A 6,000-nucleotide genomic window follows, 5' to 3' on the forward strand; every position below is an offset into this window, starting at 1 on the left:
GTATCAGATAGGAACAAGTCAAGTGCTAAAATAAAATATGTCTTGCAAAACATGGGGTTGGTTGCACAGACAGATGCATTAGGTAAGTGAACATGTCAATCCAAACAAAAACAAATGTGCCATAGAGCAAGACATTTCCTCTTCAACTAGGTGAAATCAGATTAAGTTCTCCTTAGGTCTACATCCCATAAAAAATAACTTTTCATTACCATTAAGATAGCAATAGTGCAACACACATGTATCTATACACAACTAGAAACCCTGATTGGTGGTGCTTTCCCAAGGCATGTATACATGGCAGAATAAACATATGCGCACCTCATCGCACATTACAGGCCCACAAGCAATTTCCTGCAAGCAAGCAATATCAGTGCTGGAAATTTGTCTTGTGTAAATGTCGGTTTTCACGGTACAAGAAGATACATTCCCTGGACTGATATAACTTGTGAGGGAAATAGCTTGTGACATGTCATATACTTTAGCTTTCAGTGGTGTATTTTCCCTTACTCTAGGGCAGGGGTCTCCAAACCCCAGCCTGGGGGCCAGATGCAGCCCATGGAGAGCCTCTGTTCGGCCCAGGGCCAGCCTCTGATTCCCTGAGAGCCTCTGGCCCAGTTGACCAAACAGAACCAGAGTTGTGCTTGTGTGTGCTTTATTTCCTTGGCTATGTTCATGCTTGGAGAAATCCTGGGCATTTGAGCCCATTCATTCATTCATCTAAGTTCCATCTGTAATTTAAATTTTATATTTAATTTTTTTCCCTGGCCCTTGACACCGTGCCAGATATTTGATGCGGCCCTTTGGCAGAAAAGTTTAGAGACCCCTGGTCTAGGGTATGAATGCACTGTCAGGTTCAAGTTGATCAACAAATAAATGCCACTAGAGGTGATATGCCAATATCCAATGATGTGTCAGCCTCTGCTCCTTCCACTCTCCAATGTTCCAGCTCACCCCTCCTCTCCACATTTACAATTCCTCTCTGCTCCCCTTTCCTTTCCAGTCCAGTGGAGGTAAGTAGGTGGATAGAGATGGGTACCCTGTTAATCAGCTACCTGTGGCTGCTCCTTCAATTGGCCTAATGTTTGGGCCAGCCCTGAATACATAGTTTCTCCTGCCCAAGGTACCTGTTGTCTGTGATTAGCATAGAAAAATGAAAGGACTTTGTAATGTCACAGAAGGAGCAAGGGCAAAAGTGGTTTGCTGTCTAAGAGGAGTTTGACTAGAATACAGTTGTAGGAAGCCACAGCAATACCTTTGGCAGCTCCACAATGCCCAAGACAATATGTTTGTTTGTTTGGTATAATTATAACCCATTCTTATTTCAAAATCCTTACAGTGCCTTAACTATTACCAGATCATTGGCTCCAATGAAGTTTTAAAAAAAACAACACACACAGAATAGGCTTGAAGCAGTGGTAAAATGACCCAAAATGCCAACTGCTACCACCTCAACCACCTCTGTAGAGGTCTGCCACCTCTACAGAAGGGCAGGTGAATCCACTACCCTCTTGCCCCCCGCCCAATCTGCCACTAATGTAACCCATATCACCTCGCCTACTGGATGTGCCACCCCAACTTGAAGACCACAGCCCCCTCCTGCTTGTGCTCCCTAGAAATTGGTGTTCAGGAATAGTGCATATGTGCCCAGAGATTCTGTTTAGCTATCATGGCTACAAGCAACTATCGGCCACCAGCCATCCTAGCCTCCATGAATTTGTCTAGTCATCTTTCAAATCCATCCATAGGCCATCTAGTGGCCATCAGCATAGCCAGTGGCAGTGAAGTCCATATAGTAATTATCACAGGACTACCAAACATCCAACATATGCCAAACATCCAACATCAAAATTTGAACTAATTGAGGATATTTTTGGGGTGCCGAATCCAAAAATAGCATCGGTTTTCCCGATTGGCTGTAGTTTTGGGGGTACGACATAGCCACCTTATATGCTGATTCAGACAGCTTCCTCATGAGGAAGCGGAGACCATGGCTTCTTCACGTGGAAGCTGCTTGAATTAGCATATACAGTGGCTATGCCATACCCCCTAAACTAGAGTGAATAGGGCAAAACCAATACCACTTTTGGATTTAGCTCCCAGACATACCCAAAATGGGTCAAACTTTTATGACAACAAAATGCATGCAGGCCTGAGACATGCATTGTGTGATGTGGTACTGTGATGTGGTTTCTCCTGAATCTTTTGCCAATCCATGGCCCAGTCATATACAAAGGTGTAGATAGTAGAGCCCATTTTTACCAGGAAAAGTGGTGCACAGGTTGGAGTGGAGAACTCATCCCCTGCCTGCCTCGACCTGACCTGTTCTCACTGATGCTTCTCTCAGCTCTGCTCCAATGCCAAATGCATGCTCTTAGCTGGGAGTAAAGCACTTGAGGAATGGTGCTGCAGGGAGATAAACTATTGGGTGTTGGGGGAAGAGTTCTCCACCCCTCACCTAAGAACCCAGTTTGCCATTAACATCTTGCCCACACCCTTCACTTCCTACATGATGAGGACAATCCATGTTTCAACACACTTAATTGCTATGTGCTAAATTTTGGCCCTCGTAATAAACTTGACAGTGATGAAGGAGTAGGGACTACTTAGTAGACTTCACAAAAACATGCTTGCACAAACCATCAAAAGAATGACTGCTTTAACATTTTAAGATCTGCCCACCACATACTCCCACTCACTCAAAAGCACATTGTAATGGTTGCACATATAGGTGTTTTTGTATCTTTTCCAGAAAACAGTCCTTTATTGATGTTCCTGCCTTGTATAGTCCTGTATTCCAGGTCAGCATGTTCTGTTTACCCAAGACTGTTAACATTGACTAACACACTCCTAGACAGGTTGAGCCACTTTTCCAGCTTGCTACTTCCGACCTTTGCTCTGCTCTGGGGCTCTGAGTTCTTTGAAACTGAGCTTCCTTTCGTCTTCTTGTGTTGTAATACTGCTTTCTTTCCATATGGCCAGAAAGCTGAGTCACATGCTCTATCAGCTGCCCAAAGACTTTTTGAATAAGATCAGAATACTGATATATAGTGTACTTTTCTTGCTATCACTATTACAACTCCTATTCCTGCTTCACCAATTGCAGTGTCCAGCTGTTGTAGGAAAGGCTAGACAAAATCTGTTGGTTTTTTTAAAAATTGTTTATGTGAAAATCAGCATTGCTTTCTGATTCAGGTCATCCTTTGGTTTCCTGAGTTTCTCTTCCTGGTTGAAACAAAGAAAACGAAATCCAAATCAGCAGCAGTTAAATGTCTCAAGCTATACACTTTAAAAACCAAATAATCCATATGAGTCAACCTTTGTGACATGTTCCTACCTGACCGATTATTCATCAACGCAACCAATTATTTATTGATCTTTTCTTTTGCTTTTACTCCTGTGATGTTATCAAGCCCTACAGAATAATTACAGGCGTAATCATTAGCCCAGTTGTGATTTGAATTGGAAGGCCTTTGAGTTAATGCATGGCGTATGTCCACAGCATTCAGCTAATTCACATATCTGTCTGCACTATTAATAGAGAAGGTTACATGCCAATTGTCCCGGGTTTACCCAGCCCTCTTAGAAGACAATGGCCACAGTGTTCGCACACTTCATGGGCAACATTCTACAGAGACATTATGAGCAGCTGGTCTACATAAGATCACTGGAGTTTTAATATGTAAGAACTGTTCTTTGTTCCTTGCTCCCCCAACCTGGACTGTTATTTTTACTGCAACATGAACTGTTGTTGTATTTGTCACCTGTAATTCTTGGGCAGCCCATATTTGACACACACACACACACACACACACACACACAGAGAGAGAGAGAGAGAGAGAGAGAGAGAGAGAGAGTGTATACTGGTCATAGTGGTAGCATTGCCCAGTGCAGGGCTTTGCACCAGCACTGTAACCTTTGTAGGGTGGTTTAAAAGTTAATGGGTTATAAGTAGGATCAGAATTAAAACCCCACTCAGTTCACTGAATTACTTTAGTCCAGCCACTATCAGCCTAACATACGTCACAGGCAGGGCCAGTGCCAGGCTATTTTGTGCCCTAGGTAAGGCTAACTACAACCACTCCCCCCCCAAATTGCCAGTTTCAGTTTTCAAAAACTGTGTGCCCCTCAAATGTCAGTACTGCCCCCCCCCAAGGCCTGTGCCTTTAGGCAGCTGCCTAGTTCATCCCATTTCTTTTACTAAATGCAGCCATAGTGGATGGACATGCTAATTTTATCAGAGAAGCAGTACAGGAGGAGCCTTTAACTTTCTCTCTGGGCTCTTTTCCTGCTCTGTATAGATCCCCTCAAGCTGCTCCTTCTGGTGGAGAGAAAGGTCTCTATTTCCCAGCCAAGACATCAAGCAAAGAGTCACTTGTGTGGACATAGATTGGGGGGGGGGGGAAGAAGGGAAGAGTTAAACAGCCCTTTGTCAGTTCCCCAATGAAATTAGCACTCCCCCCCTCCCACCACAACAAATTTTATTTTAATAAAATGAGGGGAGAGAGAGAGACAGAGCAATGACAGATCTCTTGAGACTGTTGGATCCTGAGCTTCATGGATGAGCAAGGGATGAGCTAAGGGATTAGGAATTCCCACATTTAAGTCCAGCATTCTAGCAACAACAGCACACAAGAATGTAGAGCAAAGATAGACTCTTCTATATATATTTTAATGCGCCTGTGGATTTTCTTTTCCATTTTGATTATCCCCTTCAGTCAGAAGTATAATAACCAAACCTAAACTGACCAGCTCATTTGCATTCATAATTAAACCCAATATTCTAATTTGCATCTCTCTTTTTTATTGTTTTTTTAAAATAATCCCAGTTTGTGAAATAATACATTTCACCTTCTTTTTTGCTATTAAACTACTTCTGATTTGGTTCATCTCCCTTGTGTATGTGAATCCTATGTTGTTTTTTTGGGCCTGCCTTCGCATATATAGGTACCTGTAGAGGTAATTTTAAATATACCAGTAGAAAAAGGTGTTTTACATTTTTCACATTGCTTCCATATCCTCTGATATTCCATGGTGTGAATAATGATTTATAAAAAGGCATTGTGTAGTAGATAGATCAGGTTCTCTGGGTCAGTGGTTCTTACACATTTTGCACTGGGACCTGCTTTTTAGAATGAGAATCTGTCAGGACCCACTGGAAGTGATGTCATGACCGGAAATGACATAATCAAGCAGGAAAATTTTTAACAAACCTAGGCTGCAATCCTACCCATGCTTACCCAGGAGTAAGTCCCATTTACTGTCATTGTTAAAAGAATACACATAGTAGTTTGTTAAAAGTACAGGTCTGTAACATTTCCCCAAATGCGATCACATCCCATGGTAGCATCAAGTCTAACATATGAAAAATAAAATATTGAAATGAATGGGGATCCACCTGAAATTGGCTCATGACCCACCTAGTGCGTCCCGACCCACAGTTTGAGCAACACTGTTCTGGGTGTTTTGTAGTTGGTTTTGCAGCAGATCCCTGTGGTTTAACAATAGCAAATAAAATTGCAAGTGAAAAACAGATTCAGTGTCATGGCTGACAGCCCTGTGCTACTTAATTCTTGATCCACCTCAGTGTTCCTCACCAGTAAAACTGGAGAATTAATTTGCCTTCACCAGATTTTGTGCATCTCAGTCAGTCAGAGTTTTGTACCGTAATCCCTGATCTGTAGCATCTCAAATACAGATTTGTACATTATTTGTACTCCCCACTGTATGGCTCCTAGTATATAGTAGGCAATTTATTCACTACTAGCACACTACTTTGCTTCTGGCTGCATTCCCTGAGCTACTGTAGGGTTCTAGCAAAGAAACAAAGCACTTCCTGCTGATGTCTGCCTGCCTGTTCAGAGGTACTGGTGTGCTGCTTCCAGCCGGAGTAGACAGCAATGAGCTCAGTGTAATGTCCTTTCATAAGGGAATACGCCATCCATCTATGAAGACTTTTCAAGAATGAAAAGCACTTAATTTACAAGACCTTGTCAAAACCTT

This window comes from Tiliqua scincoides, chromosome 4, assembly GCF_035046505.1.
Source record: "Tiliqua scincoides isolate rTilSci1 chromosome 4, rTilSci1.hap2, whole genome shotgun sequence".
In the NCBI taxonomy this organism is placed as follows: Eukaryota; Metazoa; Chordata; class Lepidosauria; order Squamata; family Scincidae; genus Tiliqua; species Tiliqua scincoides.